Source organism: Ixodes scapularis, unplaced genomic scaffold (genome assembly GCF_016920785.2).
Source record: "Ixodes scapularis isolate PalLabHiFi unplaced genomic scaffold, ASM1692078v2 PGA_scaffold12__126_contigs__length_90152505, whole genome shotgun sequence".
NCBI lineage: Eukaryota > Metazoa > Arthropoda > Arachnida > Ixodida > Ixodidae > Ixodes > Ixodes scapularis.
Genome location: NW_024609838.1, coordinates 42,073,972 through 42,095,037, shown reverse-complemented (window position 1 = coordinate 42,095,037; position 21,066 = coordinate 42,073,972). Strand labels below are relative to the sequence as shown.

The window sequence follows — 21,066 nt, the reverse complement described above, 5'->3', positions numbered from 1 at the left end:
TCCGAGATTCACACCGGGCCTTTCTAGCGATGGGCGGCCTCACACGTCCTCTATACAAACGGACGAGAGCCAACGGTGCACGTTGGCGCATATGCGGCCGCTCCATTTTCCTTTCCCGCGCATGCAGGCAGAGCTGGAACGTTCTGCAGTCACGGTGGCTGGAGGAGCGGCCCGCAAATGCAGCGCCAACGCGCGCACAAAGCCGCGCCCGCGCACTGGAGCAAAACCTCCGCGCTTCCCGCTCTCGCCGAATGGCCCGACACGTACTAAAACAGATAGATTCACGCGGCTGCCCCCAAGCTGTGACCTCAAATGCGGCGCCGACAAAGCAGCCGTCAATGGGTTTCACCGCGATGTGTTCCTCGGAGTGAAACTGGCGCCGATGCGAATTCGTTGGTATTCGCATCTCTATTGGGTCGAGATTTGAGTGAGTTTCCAACTGCTCGATTGGGGGTCACGTGGGTCATGGATCGCGTTTGCAATACAAACTGCGAGGAGAACGTGAAAGCGTTGACAAATATACCCTGTTGCTGGCTAAAGGGAAACCCGAAGTGGTTCTGCATTTGAGTAAAAACATTTACACTGTTTTCATTTGGCCTTCAGGATCACGAATATCGAGATTATTTTTCAATTGGCAGCACGAAGGCCGCAGAAAATGATTTTCAAAGTACCGCCGTAGCCCCTCCTTCCCCGGAGCGTTACATCATAAAAGGAGCTTTCGGAATCTCCGCTCTCGCGCATATTCAGCGCCTATCAAAGCTATACGCACGCGCACCCTCGCTATTTTCAGAAAAGGTCAGAAAAGGACGCCAGAACTGGTGTCGGTTGTAATTGCAGGCGCTGCCCACGCGAGCAACACGCGCTTGGCGGCCGAAATATTCTTTTATGGCATATACGACTGGTCGGAGGTTTTTCATGTTTTCTCGGGTTTAGTAACATCTTCGGGGGAAAACGAACATGTTATTCAGGTTCACGGGATAAAAATTCTCTAAAATTCACCTCTAGCTAGTTATTTTTTTATATATATTTTTTTAGTTTCTTTTTGAGAAAAGCAGCACAAGGTCCTCCTGCAAAGCCTTCAACACTTCCCACCTTAGCAGAGGGCACTCTGGAGAGAGGCGAGGAGGAAGTCGCCTCGTTTCCAACTTTGCTAAAGTGGAAAGAGTGGAGGGCTCTGTTGGAGGAGTTTGTTCTGTAACTTGATGAGAGCATACATTCTACCCCGGTTATTTGCATTACACAGGGCGCCCACAACACCAAATCCTTTCCTAGGGGAGGGGAAACCCAACGTCACAAAGAACGCGCTCGAGCGTCGCGCTGCGCCGAGGCAGGGGACTGCCGCCGACTAACCGAGATACCAGGTCCGCCGAGACAGCGGAGACGGCTGTCTCGACAGGTTTTCACGACGGTAGATGGCGCCAGTCACCCCTCCAAATTCAAAGAGGAAAATCTTGAGGTTGCGCGCGTCCAGCCGTTTCAACTGAGCAGAACCTGTCGACGCGAAGGCCGTTCGATTCTCGTGGAGGAAGTGCTTTCTCAGTGGGACTGCGAACAACTGCGTTGGTTCAACACACGTCGCGTGTAGCAGCCTTTTTGAAGCCCTGGTTCAAGTTGGCTGAAACACGCTTTTGGAGCAAAGTAATTAAAGTAAATTCCCCAAGCAGAATACCCAAGTATACTTTACGTCACTGAGTTCATTATGGGTTATAGACGCTTTACTCACGCGCCAAAGTACAGCCGCCATTGCTGACCTTCTCTTGTCTTACCGAGATGCCGAGCAACTGAAACGGTAGTTGACGATCCTCTACAAAGACCGATGCTTTAGAAAAAGATCCAGTTGAATCTAATATGGCAATAACCTGGCCTGCTATGGTAATGATGAAGTGAAATAAACGAAATAAGAGGAAGCAAAAACTGAAGGTCAGTTATGGCGGCGTCTATGCACAGCTGCTGCAAAGTGTCTATATGATGCAAATAAGTTGCTTCACAATTTTGCGACTGTCCGCAAATCGCCCAGTTCGTCAAGTTTTGGGTTTGGATTTTGTCGGACTCGTTTCCGTTTTGATCGGTGGACTTGACGATACGAAGCTGGGATCGCCAGAGGTAGCCTGGCGCTTGTGGCTGCGCGGCGTCTAGGGCACCACGGTCTATAGGGTTACGTCTGCAACCACCGACGAGCCTATGTGAATGTCAACGTATACTGTTGCCCTATACTTTTAATACTAGAACTCAGTGGCAGTTTTTCAAAGATTTCTCATATATTTCTGTACTTCTTATATATCGAAGTGATCGGGGAAACCAAGTTGGAGGAGTCCTGGGAGCATTTCGAGATGCCGCTCTCCAGCCTTGCGATCTTGAAGACTAAATAAAGCTAATTCGCTGCTCAAAAAACAAAAAAACAAACAAAAAAACAACAACATTAGTGTGTTTTTAGTACTGTGTTCCGGCACAGCACAAACACAGCGTGACAAGAATCGCCCGACGGATTAGACATAGAGAGACAAGACGTTTTGACTTTATGTAGTATGGCGTTGGTGCGCCTTCAGGCTGCCTATATACCGATCTCACTGTAGGCGTTCCACGCGTGCGTGACGCCACCATAAGTGTAGTTTACAGGAGTCAAGTGCCAGTGCGCGATACAGCTCGTGTCGTCTCGTGCTCTGCTCGTTCAGACACGCAGCTGCGGGGTTGTCACGCGTGCAGAAAGGCTACAGTTCCCACGACGCATACCGGCAGCGGTGGGGCAACGAAACTGGCTGGTGAGACCGCTCTATTGTATTAAGTTTCTTCTGTTATTTCTACCGACTGTCCACTTGGATCGCGAGCACTTGTTTGTTCAGTTTTGGATTGAATTAATTTTTTTAACTTTTGTTTTGTTTTGTTAAGCTCTTGTTTAAAGTGTGGATGAAATAGTTTGTTGTAATTCACGCTTACCCTGTCGTCTCGTCTCCTCCCTCGTTCACATTCTCACCTAGCGCGGCCCTATCGCCTGTCAACAGGGCCATATTAAAGTGCAGGCTATGGGGGGCTGCAACTCAGGGCCTCAGGCTGCCAGGGGGCCCCATGCTGGCCAACGGAAATTTGAAGAAAATTGTTATATTGTCAGCTTTCGTTCAAGACAGCTCAGACCAAAGGGAAGGGGGGGGGGGGGGGAGGGGGAGAAAGCCAAGTGGAATCTCTGGCATTCTGGCGTCGTTATGTTGCCTTTTTTTTTCTTTTTGAACGGGGAAACAAGGATGTTGTAAAGTTCCCTTTTCTACAAGAGCTGGTGTTTGTAAGCTTGTTATGCAAGACTGACAGAGCAACAACATGTAATCTTGGCCTTCCGCCCTCCTTGTCGGAGGAAGCAAAGCTGTCGAACATGGCTGTCTCGTTAAAGTCTCTTCTAATTGATACCAGACGGAGGACGGCCACGGAGTTCTCGTTTGTACTGGGGAGTCGGGACCCTTCGAAGCGTTTTACTAACAATGGCGAGTCGAAAGGCAAGCAAGCGTTGCCGAAGGCTACACGAGCAACTACATGCTGCAGATTATTTTTTGTTCATCTTCGCACTTCCAGCGTAGTTCCCTATAACAAGTTGCCTCCAAAACAAAAAATTTAAAACAAGCAAAAAAAAAAAACAAAAAAAAAAACCGCTGAATTTCCTGGAACGCGCCTTCCTAACCACTAACACCTAGGCGTTTCAAGGAACTGCTCTGGAGTCTGATCCACCAGTGCGAGAGCTTCCTTTCATCAAGTGACATGACCCTGCAATGGTCTCACGAACCTCTCAAGTATGACCTATTATTTATAGCTTAGAGTAATATGTACAGATGACGGCGAAGTTCTATTACTACAATTAGAAGAAATAAGACCACTTTCAAAACGAATGCGTAGCGCAAGTTCGTCTGCTTGTTTTGCAGGGGATGTGGTGATTTCAGAACGCCGAGCTCTGATTGGCTCTTATCAAAGGATAGTGGGTAGACCTCAAAGGCAGCTTGCTTTGAAATCTACCCACAATCCTTCAATCAGAGCCAATCATCGCTCGGCGTTCTGACGTCACCACAACCCCTGCAAAAGAAGCAGACGAACTGGCGCGCTGCACTGAAACATTTACCCCTTAAAATAAACAACATGTATGAGAAGGGTTAGAAAATATATCGCCTTGATCTTCATGAGGAATGCCAGTGAATGAGCCCGAACGGCAGTGGTTGCTATATTACGATCTAATTCAGTCTGAATGGTTTCTCTTATTAGTTGAATCTAAAGGTATGCCAGTTTTGGACACGAAGGTTCATCAGAAGAGAGTGGACGGAGAGGTTTGAGTCCATAGACACCCCTTTAAGATACTGAACCGAAATTTCGAGCTCACAAAACAGGGCTGGAGCGGTAGGCGGGGCGCTTTTGAACCCCGAAACAACACTCGTACAGCGATATCTCTAACGGACTCATATATGTTTGAAAAAGAAATGTGCGATTAAACACGGCCGATGGGGACGACGAGACATGTGACGGCACAATTTTCATTCCCTCTCCACCTCGCTTCGTCTCGTCGAGTTAGTGAACCGAAGCGAGCAAGAGAAAAGCGAGGCCGCTTCCCCTCATTCCCAACTGTTCTAAGAGGGTCGTGACGTCAGAGTCCTCGCTTGGTCGCGCCCTTCTTTTCAAAACATACGGCAATCCGTTTGAGATATCGATGTATGAGTGAGGTCTTGGAGGTCGTAGAGGTCTCGGTGAACGCTTCTGGGGCCTTATTTTGCAAAATCCAAATTTCGATTCAGTATCCCTTTACCAACCGAAATTTCTTTGCTGCCTGTGTTTCTTTACTGTTCACGTCAGTAATTTATCAAAAGACTAATTATACAAGCTGCAGACAGTTGGAGCAATTACTAGAATATTAACTTTAGATTTTCGGGACCGATGTCGAGTCGCGAGGCATTTTCTTTAGGGGCAGCGAAATGTTTTTTCTTATTCTTATAATGGAAGTTTTACGGATGTCCTTTCGGTTACTGCCTAATGCAATGTGTGCCTAAGTAATCATGCTACTCGACATTAAGTAAGTAAATGTGCAACCTCTTTAACTCAACATCATGATGCATTTATGTAAGCCGGTAGTTGCACGTGCGTTATAAATAAGGTTGCAGACCCGGTCAAACAAGTTAATAGGAACGCGGAGTAACTCCTTTCAAAGGAAAACAAGACCCTAAGGAGCTGCTCAATGTGCGCGACACTTAAAGGGGGGATGGGGCACTTCTACATATGAGAAAAAACGCTTAAATTGCGTTCATTTCGCCTTCAGAATAACAGATTTCATATAATTATATTTCAATACGACGTGCTGGAGAGCCATAAGACCGATTTCAAAATAGGGCCGAAGCCCCGCCTCCCTAGCCTTGGGCAGCCAAAAGATCCATCGATGACGTCACGTAGAGCGACTGTCTTTTGCGTTTTCTCACATTTAACAATACTTTCGCAGCAAATGGTTTGGGTATTCGGGTTCACGGGGTAAAAATATACTAGAATTCACTTCTAACTCATTTTTTTCAAGAAGCTCCGTAGTTTCTTTTTAATAATTTCTCTAGTCGTTCATGGCCTTAATCGATTTCTGAACCCCGAAATTGCTCTATCGAATCGCAAGAGCGATCGACTATTTCCGGAGCAGCCACAAATCAACAGTCACCTCCGCTTCATTTCCGTCCAGCGCCAAAACAAATGTTCTAATCCTCAAATCTGCCGATACAGTAGCGGCCCAACATAAACATAAATGAACAATATCTGTATTTCATAAGGTAGTGAACTTTATATATTGCCGTTATTGTCGTTACCACCCCCACCATTATTATCATAGTCATCATTAGCGGCCTCGTGAAATGCCTTAGCCCAGGGCCCCAAAGTTCCTTAACTTGGCCCTGCCTGACAACCGATCGAAAATTTTTTCTTTCTTGTTCTAAACAAGTCGTGGGTTTTGTCTTTTTCACGTTCTACACCTTCTTTGTGACAGGCCGGCCAACAACCTTGGGACAGTAACACTACCAAGAACGTTAATGTTTATTTTTAACACGGCAGTTAAAAGTAAAGGTGATTGCTAGAGTGTCGGCCTAGGGCATTGAAGAAGTCCAATGGAGGCTCATACTATAATTATTTTGTGAATAGCCGACATGAATCTTGGTAAAACAACCAATCTATACATCAAAATCACACACTTTTAATATTTTGCTTTCCACCCCGATAATGGAAGATACCCTCGCTTTATGTTCTTCTGTGACACTCTGCGTGCGCTGTGGCTCTGACACTTGCTCAGCTGTGCGACCACATAATGTGGTACCACAGCTGCATGACCATGAGGCGGTCGCACAGTGCATTTTTCGTATCTCAATGACTCAATAGAACGAAGCTCCAGCGTAAACAATTCATAAAGAAAGTATTTGTAATTGTAATCAGTGTTGTACACGTTCCTCAAGAAGAGGAACGAAAGCTTGTTCCTCGTTCCTTTAGATTTTTGGAACGCGCTCCCGTGACAAGTTTCATTTGTTAGAAAGGAACTCGTTCCCGTTGCTGTTTACAAAATGGAACGTACCGTTATATATACGTTACATTTTTTTTTTATCTATCCCATCAAACGGCAACATACAAATTTGAGTGCCGTGATGGAAGGACCCCAGGAGATAAGAGCAAGTGGTAGCAAGGTTTCATTTGTTGATATATTCACCTTCAAAAACCTCAGCTCTTCACCATAATCATATTTGTGGTGGGCGATTCGGACGAGCCAGATGTACAGTTAACCCACATTCCACGAGCGTTTTACAACAAGCTCGCACGTTTCAACCTAACAAAGCCCCTTATTTGAACTTAACAACAGTTGCTTCTCGATGTTTCTCTCCGCAAAACGAGCAAGTAAACAGGGTAGGGCTTTTGGAAGGGGAAAACTGCCACGTGAATGTTGGATTCGTTGTTCAGCTTGAAGGGGAGAAGGGGGGGGGGGGGGTAGACAAGGGGGAGAGGGAATGAAGGTTAATTTTTGTGTTTCTTTTAAGGGACCATGCAACGTTCGGGGTACGCTCACTGTCTGGTAACCTGTTCTTTTGTTGTAACTGTAGGCGTCTCTTCGTGAAAGTTCAGTTATGGCTGTAGTTGGCCTTAGATTTCTGGGTGTATGAAGATTCATGGAAGCAAAGAAAGTAGCTGAGTTTGAGAAGTCCCTCTTTCTGTGTCTTTTCCTTCAATTATGAGTTTTGATTTTTGTACCGCCGTCTCGGGCATTGAAAAAAGATTCAATGTCCACCAGCTCTCCTGAACCCGACTGTTACCAAGAGAGGACCACACAAAAAGAAACCCTAAGATGAGTAACAAACGTTTACAGGATCTTGCTCTTCGTAAAGATATTGTTTTCATACTTTATAGAATTTTCATCTTAGAAATAGATTAAAAATTACCCTTTCACACGGATTCCGTGATTTACCACTCTAAATCGGTAAAGCTTGGAATTATTCGAACCCTGTTTGCCTCTTCTCGCTCAAAATCCTGTCCCCACCTCTCATCAGCAAGCGCCCAACGTCAGCATGACCACCTTCTCCAAGCCGGGTATCCAGCAGACCTCCTCCGTGCTACCCTTCAGCATCTCAATACAGGCCCCAACCGTCGATCATGCAACAACAAAGGGCACAGCTACACACGCCCGGCTTTTATTCCATATGTGCATAATACTGCCCATCGCCTGAACAGTCTCGCTGCCCGCTTCGACACGAAGGTGGTATTCACATGTCGGATGAAGCTAAAACAAATGTACCTAAATGGTAAATAGCGAAAGTCATCCACCAGAATGCACCATCAAACACTTAAACGAATACGCCAAATGCCAAGAGAAGCCGATTTATTCTATTCCACTCAGTTGTGGCAGCCAATACATCGGCCAGACGGGACGATGCCTGAACGTTCGCCTTAGGAAACACTTTCTCGAAGTCAACAAGGCGTTATCCGACTCCTACCATCCGATTGTTGTCCCTGCCCGCAGCTGCCAAATTGCTCTCCTAGCTATGGGAAGGAAGAAGAAGTCGAACTTATCGTTGCTAATCCTGAGCTCGTCTCAATATGTTTCCTTTTTAATCAAAGTTCTCACCTTCCTGGCTAGCCAGACGCAAGATTTTCTTCGAATTGAGTCGATCGCTCATCTGCCATGGCCGAGGCCGGCCCTTCCTCCGGCCAGGACATACCTTCAGTCGAAATAGAAGATTTGCCTATGGGTACGTCAAGTGCTTCGAGCACAATCTCCTACTACGAGAGCATCTCTGACGATCCCGGTGACGATTCCGACCCATATAATCTGGTCCAGAGTCGTAAAAAACGCAAAGCTTCCAGCAGCTCCGAGACAAGTAATAAGACCGTCAGAAACACGAAACAAGAACATCCCCACCTTGTAGTGGTACTGAAGCCAAAAGATCCATCGCCACAATCAATCCGCTGAAAATCACCGAGAAGCTAGAGATGACTGCCCCAGATGGAATCATCCTTGTCAGGCCAAACCGAAGGCTGAATCTACAGAGATGCGACAAAAGCTTTGCTTGCACTGACCACCATCGGAGGCATCCCTGTCCAGGCCTACGAGCCCTTTACCCGTGAATCGGCCATCGGAGTTGTATACGGAGTACCGTCAGACATAAACGACACGGAACTTCAGGTGGCCATACGAGCTACAGCGCCTGTTATCTCCGTTCGTCGGCTAGGCACGTCCCAAGTTGTTAAGGCTGTCCTCAACACAGACATTTTGCCGGAATACATCACGATTGGATATACAAGATACAGGATGGAACCGTTTGTGGAGAAACCTCGCCGATGCTCGAAATGCAATGGGTTTGGACACATTCGAACCGCGTGCACGAAAGAGTCACGTTGCACACGCTGTGGAGGACCACATGAACGCACCGGCTGCAATGCAGACAACCCCCTCTGCACGAACTGCGGCAAAGCTCATGACTCGACATCTCATCTTTGTCCGGCATACCAAAGAGAACAAAAGATATACAAGTACAAGAGCCAAGCTAAAGTTGGCTATGCGTTAGCGAAAGCGGCGCTGCTCGCATCGAAAGAACAACTGACAGAAGAGACCCCTAAAACGACTGCGTCAAAGAAAAACAAACCATCCGCAGCTCAAGAACTTCCAACGAGCGAAGACTCCTCATCAGCCGAGCAGTCTAACCCGAGACACCCGCAAAAATACGCAAAGAAAAACACGAGTAATCCCCCACTCAAGTGGAACAGTGAAGATGAATTTCCAACTCTTCCCGCACAAGTTTTAAAATCCACTTATAAATCAGTGGAGAAACCAAACGGCCCGAAAAGAAGTCTACACGACAGCAACCACCAATGTCTGAGGCCAAGATTCAGACCGTTGTCAATGTCATCCGCAATCTTTTTTGCTCTTGGGATTCGCCTATAGCCAAAGCACTTATTACGTTGATTGATGCTGTCCTTCCATTCGTGATGCTCTGGTGTCACTAGATAAGTTACGAAGTGAGGCCACTGTCCTTCAAGGAACGCAAGAGGTTTTCGAAATAGGCTGTCAAATTTTCGGCAATTCCTCTTCAAACACAAATTTCCTGTAGTAGCAATTTCGGAATCAAGAGTAGGACCTAACATCAGATTATCTGGTTATGAGCTTCTTCACTCCCACAGAGAAACCGGTCTTAGCAGAGTATTACTCGGCATTCGAAAAGATCTCACATTTATTGAGTACAATATTTCGTCCCATAGGACAAATGAATATATTGCTGTGACTATAAAAAAAGGCGATATCTCATTCAGTGTTATAACTGGTTATATATCTCCTCGAGCAGAATTTGACACTAAGAGACTTAAAGCTATTCTCCAACAAACCCCGCCACCACGTCTTCTGACAGGAGATTTTAATGCTCACCACACACTGTGGGGAAGTACGAAGAATAATGCTCGAGGAAGGGCATTACTTGGAATTACGCTAAACCATGATCTCGTAATACTAAATGATGGAAGTCCTACATTCTTTAAAGGTGCATCAGTGAACAGCCCTTTAGATATTTCGTTTGCATCTTCAGGTCTTGCTGAAGAAACTACATGGTTCGCTGACATTGAAACTCACGGAAGTGACCATGCACCTACATACACCACAGTGAAAGGTCTGCGTTGTTCCAAACAACGCTTCTCGGTACCTTCTACCGACTGGAAAATATTTCAAGAAAAAATTGAATCTGTCAGTTCTACGCTCACTGGAACAGAATCCTTTGTGAATGCCATAACATCTTCCACTTCAGAAGCAACGAAATATTTCAACGTGACAAACCCGCAGACAACGGTTGATGGAGAATATGAGCGTCTTCGTGCCATCCGTCGAAGGGCTGAACGAAAAGCAAGAAAAACAAAAGAAGTTGAAAATATTCAGGCTTCCAGACGAGCACAAAAACGTGTACAGCGGCACTTAGACAAACTTTCAAGAAGACGCTGGAGGTCACTGAGTTCCGGCCTTGATCCCAGGAAGCCAACTACCCGAATATGGCACATCACGCGAAGCCTCAGCGTAAGGCCAAAGCAAATTCCCCCCTTCAGAGCCATTTCTTTGAGACGCCAAATATCTGAAACAGTCGTGGCAGAAGAGTTCTGCATTAAGATTACAAGCTGCACCTCCGGTAACAATCACAGCAAGGGTGCACCAGATGGTCACGTCCCTGTAAGTGCATGTAATTCTATGGACGACCGTTTTAATTAAAAGGAACTAGACATAACACTTGCTACATCAAACACTAAGTCCTGTCCAGGTCCAGATGGCATACGCTACTCAGCCTTACGTCACTTGGGGGAAACTGCTAGAATGGCCCTACTCACTTTATTCAATACCTCACGGGAGACTGGCATTATAACACAAGATTGGAAAATCGCTCGCGTAATACCAATTCTCAAACCAGGGAAACCACCACTCGATATCAATTCATACCGCCCGATCGCATTAACTAGCTGCATAAGCAAAATAATGGAACGCATGCTGCTTGCACGCATGGAGTGGGATTTTGAAAATAGATGCATTTATCCTTCATCCATGAGTGGTTTCCGACGTGGCAGATGCAGTATTGACAACGTTATAGATCTAGTGTCTAGCATAGAGCAAATGAAATCAGTCAAGCAGGTCACCACCGCAGTATTCGTTGACATAAAAGCAGCCTTCGATTCGGTAGAACACGAGGCCATACTTTCCGACATGAAGGCGATTGGTTTTGGAGGGCGCTTGTTTATATGGATTTCCAGTTACCTTAAAGAACGAAAAGTCTCTATATCAACACAAGATGGCAACACTGACTTCCATGAGGTCAAACAGGGGGTTCCCCAAGGTAGGGTACTCAGCCCAATGCTGTTCAGCATATGCCTTATAGGCCTTCCAAAGATACCCCTTGTTTCTGTGCATGTATCTTTATACGCTGACGATATATGTTTCTGGTCATCGAGCAAGTCTTTATATATAAACAGAGCCAGACTACAAAAAGCCCTGAACATTGCTGCACGGTACCTCAGCAGCCGAGGCTTGTACATATCACCAGAGAAGTCTGCGGCGTTGGCGTTTACAATGAAACAAACGTACAGATACCCCATTAACTTAGAAGGAACCCCAATCCCATATGTCTCCGAACATGCATTTTTGGGCGTGACTCTCGATAGGCAAATGACGTGGGATTGAACGTTAAACGGTTGAAGAAAAAGCTCACCTCGTTTACACACATAATTAAGATGATCAGTGGAACCAGATGGGGATGCTCTGTATCGGCGCTGATGGCTCTCTATAACGCTCTATTTGTCGGTCTTATGCGCTACAGTTTGCCAGTCATGCAACGTGTCTCGCGGTCTTGTTTTAAAGAACTTGAACAAAGCAGGCACGAAGTGCACAAGCACTTCGTGCCTGCTTTGGATTGCCAAAATGTACCTCCACCTCTGGAACTCTGGCGAAATCTCGTGCGAAATCTCCCGCAATATTAAGGACGTAAGAAACACTGCGAGCTCATCTACGACACAAAACCAGAGTGTATAAACACCACCTGGTAGACATTGCCAAATATAGACCATCATCTGGCTTTGCGCAAGTTATTATGGTACTAGAAGACTATATGCCAAGTTCAATTGAGGCAGCTGCAATTCCACAATATCCACCTTGGAACTACCCTCACTTGGAAATACGAACAAGCATACTAGGAATCACACGAAAAAAAATTCAGCTCCTTCCCCGGTAATTACACAGATATCTCCCGAATATATTCAAAGAACTTACGAGTCATTTACTCATATCTACACCGATGGTTGTACGATTCCCATATCTTCAGCCCTGGGGGTATACATTCCATCCACAGCCACATACATAAAGGCTAAACTAAGCCACGCCACCTCATCAACAGCGACAGAACTAGCAGCTATTCGTGCAGCTGTTGTACACGCGGGCACTGAAAGCCCACGATGTTGGGCAATACTTGTCGACTCCAGGTCTGCGTTGTACGCTCTATCTTCGATAAGAAAAGACAACATTAACTCACAACTAGTGCATGATATTTTGCAGGCTGTTCAGTATGCATCGAATCAGGGACATCACTTCATCTTGCAGTGGATTCCGGGCCACTCCGGGATAATTGGAAACGTGTGCGCCGATAGAGCCGCTAAAGACGCCCACGAGAGCACAATTTCTGTACCTATTCCGTTTTCAAGATCTGATGCCAATCATTTAATCAAATCTATCGGAAATGAAATCGCACTATCTTTATGGGAAAATCCGCAATATCACTATTACAGCCTTCACCGTATTGATCCTAAACTCGAATTCCGGATACCACGAGGACTACCAAGGAAACTTGAGACGGTGTTACATCGTTTGCGGTTCAATGTTGCCTATACTAACTACTACCTTCATAAAATTGGCAAAGTTAAATCTTCCGATTGTTTATCGTGTAGAAAAATTCATAACATCGAACACGTCCTGTGTGCCCGCGGGGATTACAGTATTGAAAGGACTGCACTGAAGACTCGCCTAAAATTAAAGGAAGAGGACCAGGTGGACTTGAAGCTTCTGTTTGGACCCTGGCCTTCCACTACAGATAGTTACAAGGCCACTGAAGCTCTTTTACATTTCATTAAGAAGAGACATCTTCAACAAACACTTTAAGAAACTGCAGTCCAGTGTGCTGCAAAGTGAGCCAACACTCCAACGTAACAGTTTTGTGAGTGTGTGTGCGCATTTGTGTTTTTTTTCTTTTCATCTCTTTATATTCTTTCTTCGTACTAATATCTTTGCTATCTTTGTCTATACTATTTCTTTTTATTTACTTTTTTTTAATTTCATCTTCTTTCACGCCGTAGCAAGCCGGCACAAAGCGCTGGCCTACCTCGCTGTCTTCTTTTCAATAAATGCTAATTTCTCTCTTCTCCTAGCTATGAAAACACTACCGTGCTAGGCTCACACAAGGACAAGTATTGTCGAGAGGTAATCGAAGCATTTAAGATCCAAACTACCACAGACAATGTTTCCGAGCCCTCGATGTTGTTGTGACATCAGAGATGGATTTTTTAGCGCCGGAATTGTCACAGAAAACATCTCCTCCAGATTCTTCTTCTTCTTCCTTGTCAGGAAGTTAAATTCAGCTATCTTTACTTTTACCTTTTTCTAGTATCTTCTAGTATTTTCGTCTTCACTTAATTTTCTCTGTGACCAAAGTGGTTCATCATAGTGTCATGGGCATCATTTAAATGTAGTTGCTCGTTGAAAGAACTGTGTGTGTCTGTCCCTCGTCTATTTTCTGTGTTTTTATTCTTTCCGTGTGAACTTTTCTCCATCCAACACGCTCTCCTACGTGTACCTCAAAATTACCCGACTGGACGAAAGAAAAAACGGAACGCTTTTCCCTCTCTGTTTCAGTAAAAATGTAACGCGTTCCCGTTCCAGTTCCACCGATGCCAAATGGAACGGCGGCGTTCCTTCGTTCCTCGTAAAAGGATCGCGTTTCAGGAACGCCGTTCCGTACAACATTGATTGTAACTCAGACTTCGCCACTTCTTAAGCTAAAAGTAATGAAAGCACAGCTACAACTACTTTTAAACAGCTTACCACCATAAATTACCCACGAAAGTAGTTAGATTACAACTATAACTACTTTTGGATAAATTAGAAGTATAGAAAATACTCGGAAAAGTAGTTAATTTCTATTAGAACTACTGTTTAATCAATTACAATTACAAATTACTCGAAAGTATCCCAATTATTGTAATCGACTGCCTTTCAACTTATGATCGGTAATAAAAAAAAAAAAAAAAAAAAAAAAAAAAAAAAAAACATAGGCTACCTGATATTGACTCGTGAGTGTAAGCGACGGGCGTTGAAAATTGCTCTTTACTCCTCAGGAGGGAAAAAAAAAAGTATTGTAGAAACTTACCTATAAGTTGCGAGGACGCTGTTTGATGGACAACCTTCTTGATGTCATGGCCAGGCGCGTCGTCTGGTCGAAATGCCACTTCAGGGCAACGGCCACTGCTCCCTCGGCGAAGTGGACTCGGGGAGTCAGCGGACCATACCGGAAGCTCGGTGTGTCCGGAAGTGACGTCCGGCCAGGGCCTTTCATATTATTCGCGGAAACAAAAAAAAAACAAACAAAATACCTTGCATACCAAACAAATAAAATAAAATAAAAACCCTGTCGTTGACTGCACAAACAAAAGCGAGAGTTCCACGGTGAAGAACCGGACGAGCGCGAGCAGTTTGGCGGTGCCAAACGGGTTGTAGATCGGAATCGCTTTCCGAACGAAATTCCTTTGGTCTCGTTCGTTTTACTTTTTTTATAGTTTGTAAAAACGTCCTCCCGGCCGTCCATCGGCGGGCCGTAAAAATTTATATATGAGGGCGACGAGTGTGCAATATTTTTATTGTTCCTTGTTTTTCTTCTGCAATTTCCCGCTTGTACTTAATCCCAAACAGTTGTTGCAGCGCGAGGCTCCAGCTGAAGAGACGACCATCTTCGGGCGACATGTTCCTTAGCCATGTGAGAGGACAGTGGTCTGTCTCAATGGTAAATCTCGTCCCGGCAACGTAGCAAGCCAGCTTCTGCACCGCCTAAACCAAACAGGCACACTCTTTCTGGGAGAGCCTTTCCGTGACCTAAGCGGGTCCCCTCCCATTGAACCTCTAAACGATTCTTTTTCGATGGTCTCAATAGCATGACCTGATCCTTTCACTCGTAACCGTGAACTTTAGCGGTGTCGTCGTAATAGGCTTAAAATTTCGTCTGAGCTGCCTTCATGTTGCCGCCTACTACCCGTCTTGCGCCCTGCAGGCGTTCGAGTAGCTGTAAAACATACTCTACAACCGTTGGGTCCTCCCCCTGGTCCCATCAGGCAGACTTGGGAATTAATCCGTTACATGTAACGGATTACTTGTGATCCGTTACTTGTTTTTTTGTAATTTTCTAATTGCCACGTTACTTTTTTTCGGAAGTAATTTGTAATGTAATTTTGTTACAAAATATTGGTAACTGATTCCTTTAATTACTCGTTACTTTTTTAAATATGAACATAATAAAGAATTTGGGGCAATATGAGCAGTCCATTTAGAGGCATAGAGATAATAAGTTCAACAAACTTAAATGGAAACCATCATGAAGAGAAGAATAACCGAAAAAAACAATTTTTCGTCTGATTGGTTATCAGAACCTCTAGAAAGACGTGAAAATAGAATGTGATAAACAAAGACCAAGAAGACAACGCCGAGTCGACTTACCTTCTTTCCATTGCCTGCCATCGCATTTTTCTTCTGAGAAACCTCTTAGTGTTTAATTGTTTTTTACTTTTACGCAACTTGAAAGGCCCGTTTTCAATGGGAGCTTTCGTAGGTCGGTTCCTTACCTTCACATCTCCTAGCGGAGGTAGATGCGGCTACTGAGCAAGCTCACCGCTATCTTTGTCTGCAGAATTCCAGGGACCATTTCCGGTCGCTGTAAGCTAAACCGGTAGTGGTTGCAGCTTTCACTGCCTTGTCAGCTTACAGGTGAACCTTGCACGTACAATGAATTCTTTCAAGTAAAATATTTTATTTTTACAAGGACTACCATAATGCGGGTATATGAGAAATGGCAAGTCGAGTTGCAGAACATTTTTGAAAACATCGAAATTGTTTCTATTTTTTGCTTGATAAGCGCACGGGAAAAGAAACGTGAAAATAATTTGTAACGCAACGAGAAAAGTAATCCGTTACTTTTCAGAGAAAGTAATTTGTAACCGTAATCCATTACATTTAGGGCTCGGTAAATTGTAATTGTAATCTATTACATTTTTCAAGTAACGAGCACAAGTCTGCTCCCAGGTTTCCCGAATTATCAATAGCGGCGATCTCAACGTGCGGCCATACACTAGCTCTGCCGGGCTGAATCCGGTTGACTCGTGAGGTGTTGTTCGAAGCGCGAACATTGTTGCAGGCAAGCACGACTCCCAGTCCCGTTTGCGCTCTAAGCACAGGTCCGCTCAAGACACGCTTCATTTCATTTCATTTCATTTATTATACCCTCAGGGCCCGAAGGCATTACAGAGGGGGAGAGCAACAAGAAGGTTAATGCAAATAACATAATACATATTTAGACACACTCAGTAATAAAGTAATTAGTTATTGTACTTTTAAAGAGCTCAGAGTCCGTGATAATGGCGTTCGACCGGGGAAGGTGGTTCCACTCCTGGGATGTACGGGGAACGAAAGATGAATAAAACGTGGTTGTGATAGAGTTAGGAATGCCCACCTTATGTTGATGATCAAGACGGGAGAAAACATAGACAGGCCGAGCAATTAATTTGTCGCGCAGGAAAGAATAATGGTGATACATTTTATGGAATAGGGAAAGACGAGAAATTTTACGACGTAGGGATAAAGGTGGTAATGAGAGAGTTGTTTTCATAGAGGTGACGCTAGCGGTGCGGTGATAGTTTGTGAGGATGAAACGAGCGGATCTGTTCTGAACGGCTTCCAATGTAGATACGAGAGTGACTAGTCCGGGATCCCAGACAGAAGCTGCATATTCTAACTTGGGACGAATTAAAACTTTGTAAAGAGTTAATTTCAGTGAGACAGGGGCTAATGAAAAATTTCGCTTGATGTAACCTAACATGCGGTTAGCGTTAGCTGAAATATGCTGAATATGTGTTTTCCATGAAAGGTTAGAAGCTATATGTACGCCTAAATATTTGTACGAAGATACCGGTTCTAGATGAGCATTATTAAGGAAATAGGACAGTCCTGAGACTGGCGAGACACACGCATGACCTTGCATTTGTTAGTGTTAAGCTTCATAGACCACGAGTCAGACCAACGGTAAATAGCATTAATGTCTGATTGGAGTATACAGGTGTCATTATGATTGAGAATCTCACGGTAAAGTACACAGTCGTCAGCGAACAGAGACACGGACGAAGAGACACTAGTGGGTAGGTCGTTAATATAAATTAAGAATAGCAACGGCCCTAAGACTGTCCCTTGCGGAACCCCTGACGCAACTTTGACAAAAGAGGAGTTATTGTTATTCACAGTGACAAATTGAGACCGTTGAGTTAAAAAAGACTGTATCCATGCGAGAACGTTATTGTCTATGTTAAGTTTGGAAAGTTTTAGAAGCAGAAGATTGTGAGAAACTTTGTCAAATGCTTTGGCGAAATCCAGGAAAATGCAGTCCGCCTGGGATCCTCGGTCCAGAATGTGATGTAGGTCATTCGTGAAAGATAGCAGTTGGGTCTCACATGAAAATGTTTTTCGAAAACCGTGTTGGGCATTGTTGAAGAAGTTGTTAGATTCTAAGAAGTTGACGAGGTGAGAAAAAATTATATGTTCAAGAAGTTTGCAAGGAATGCTGGTTATTGAGATCGGACGATAATTAAGAGGGGAATGTTTATCTCCAGCCTTGTGAATGGGTACCACCTTCCCTACCTTCCAGTCTGATGGGAGAACAGCGTCTTGTATTGAGCACCGAATGCCATTTTCCCACACAGTTGCATGGAAGATGGCACACCGAGCTGTGAATAATGCAAATCCCAAACTTCTCAAAGAAGGTGGTGGTTAGCCGGGTCGTAAACGAACTTTTCAGGTCGCTCTGCATGGATCTCAGAAGGAAAACCCACGCGAGCGAATACTGACAACAACGAGTCAACGATTACAACAGAACTGAGATTCCGAAGTGGGTCTTCCTCCGGAAACTTTTGCTGGACAGAGCCTTGTGAGGATATATCGGTATCCAGACTCAGTCACAGGAAGTGGTCCCACGGTGTCAATCACTAGCCGCTGTAAGGGCTTTGTGATGATCGGAACCAGTGCTTTCCGCTTATCGCGGGGCTTCCCCACGCGTTAGCATGCGTCACAGGTTTTGTCGAATTCCTCCAGCTCTTTAAAACAACCAGGCCAGTAATATACTTGCAGCAAACGTGCCTTCGTCTTTTCGATCACCAAATGGCCAGACCACAGCTGCCGTAAGACAGGTGGAGAAGGTATCGTTGGTATTTGCTTGCCACGACCAATTCATCAAACTCCACCTCCTTTGCGGCCTCGATACTTTCAGTACAGGACACCCGACCGCTTGTGGAACGTAACGTTCTTCCGAGCCTTCTTGGCAACAATCTTTCAAGTTTTGAAGCGAATGATCCCCTTCCTGCTGTGCTCTGCGATCAAAGTTGATCGCCCGACGCTCAAGAGCTTCTGAAAACTAGCCGACACCGGTGTCAGTGTGATTCCCTCTGGTTCCAGCTCCCCTGCAGGATGATGAGCATCTTCCGACGCGCTTGGCTCAGCCTCCGCGATCTCGGGATCAGTCTTCCTTACAGGTGCCCGAGCACTGTCCGCCTTATCCGTAGCTTTTTCGCATGTCACTTCTTCACACATTGTCTCTGCCGAATACGAGCACTCCGACTCGTACAGTAATTTTGTAGCGCGGTCCCGCGCCTTGGGGCCAGTTAGAGCTTGAACAGAACCCGCCGAAAAGCTACGTCCCTTCTCTCGGAGCATCTGATCAGATTTGTTTGAGAAGAGGTATAGGGGTATCGAAACAGCCGGCTGCCGGACACCGCAGCCTTGGTGTGGAGCGTACCGAACGAACCCATGCAAACTCGGGCGGTCGAATTGTATAAAACGTAGGAGGACAATCGCACTTCTCTAGCCGGTATGCTAGTTTCTTGTAGACTAGTCACGTCTATTATTTTTTGCTGCAGAATCAGCCGAAGTTCGGGAATCCGGGTCCGTATGCCGTTCACGTTCCACTGGAGAACTGATGGAAATCACAGATTGGCAGACGCATGTATGCGGCTTGATGATGCTTCCCGAGTTTATAATTATCACATAAGAGGAAGAATCACATTGAGCAGTGATGTGATGTTTCGTGTTCACTGGGCGTCGATAGAAGGTATTAGGCTGTAGGCCATGCTAGCTGGTTTTTCGATAAGCGGAATCCAATTATCCCATGCATTATCTTTGGTTGGCGGAGCGTCAGTGTTGGAAGTAGCCTTCCGCATTGAATCAGGAGTGGCAGCCCGTTGACGGCCTTTCCCTTTCTCGCTTGGGTTCTGGAACTTGGAGTTTTGAGGTCATTTGAGGGAGGGGCCCACCTTTGGTGAGCTTCTGTTGATCCTTTTTTACAGCTGCAGCATAGCCATGGGCGCTTGCGTTCTGCTTGTTAGATGTCTCATTCATTGTGTTCTGTAAGTGTACTGTAGAGGTTGTCCAATTTCAGCCGTTTGTTTTGTTTGCGTATGTTGTGAGACGGCGGACCTTGCGGCGCCAGTCAACTGTGTGTTTGCGTGCGTACTTGCGGGTCTCACTTTCTCTCTGCCATTGTGGGCAGGAAGAGGACGTGGCAGTGTAAGCTTGACTACTTCTACTAAAAAGTTTCGAATTTCTTCCACCACAGTCTCAGGTGTCATATGACACGACTACAGTTGGCGCTTTTTTTTTTTTTCAGCAGAACACGCGGAGTTGTTTTCGCATGCTTCTCCGCAGCGACTGCAGATGGGTGGGTGCTTGCATGAGGCCCCTCCCCTCCCTTCCCCCCCCCCCCCCCCCCCCCTTCGCGATGTTCATATTCACAACATTTTCGGCATTGAACCGAGAAAGACAGAACTCGGCAGCGTTGTTTCGCTGAACGATATCTTCACTCTGGAACTTTTTCCAAGCCATCAGATTCTGGCCACTTAACCTTCTGATAATCTCACATGTTCAATTTTGGCATCTGAAAGTAGAGTGTCAGCGTCTTTGATCTCTCCTAATGCGATGTGCCTCGGAACAGACTCGTAAGCCCCAATTTTCAAACCGCAAATGTGAGTGCACGCAAGGAGCGCACGGGTCGTCAGGTCATTTTGAGTATCCACTGCGATCAGGTTTAATCTGTTGTTGCACCTAATATCGTGAATACATTTGGGGCACCTCTGTTTCAATGCAACAGTTTTAGACTGCTGATCGTTGCAATTTTCTGGTTTTTAATAGCGGATACAAATATTACAGACAGGTCAACATTCGTGGTAGGTGAGTTCATAACTGTGTCTCCGCTTTTGCTTGAACTAAAAAAAAAAAAAAAATTTGTTTTGCGTTTTTTAGATGATCAATTGGATTTATACCATTCACCTTCCCCATTGAAGAAGCCATTTGTATGAGAAATTTGTGTCCAATAAACACATATGAATCATCCAAAATATATAATAACCACAAAGAACTAAACAAGATATATAAGAACATATAAAAGCCATATAAGAAACTTCTCTGAAGTTTTTTTATATGGTTATTTTATGTTCTTATATATCTTGTATGACTCGTATGTATTTATCGGACACAAAAATTTCTCATTCAAATGAGATTTTTGAGTAGGGTTGGTCGGTGTCGGCGGGTCCGTGGTCAGGTTCTCCAACTTCTGCCAGGTTAGGTACTGAGGCTTCGTTCTCTAGTTCCGCGACAGAGGATCCGCATGTTGAAGGAGGCATGCTGGAACGCTCAGTTGGAGTCTTCGAACTTGCTGTTAGTGAAGGATTCCGGTAGCCATAGCGAAGTTAAATCAGGGTTTATACCCCAAGCTGATCGAAAGCCATCCC

The 21,066-nt window shown here is 45.2% G+C and overlaps 1 pseudogene; it reads left to right on the top strand.

Moving 5' to 3' along the window:
• The first annotated feature begins 11,404 nt into the window (after window positions 1–11,404).
• LOC120849230 lies at window positions 11,405–13,069 on the top strand (annotated as a pseudogene).
• The last annotated feature ends 7,997 nt before the right edge of the window (window positions 13,070–21,066 follow it).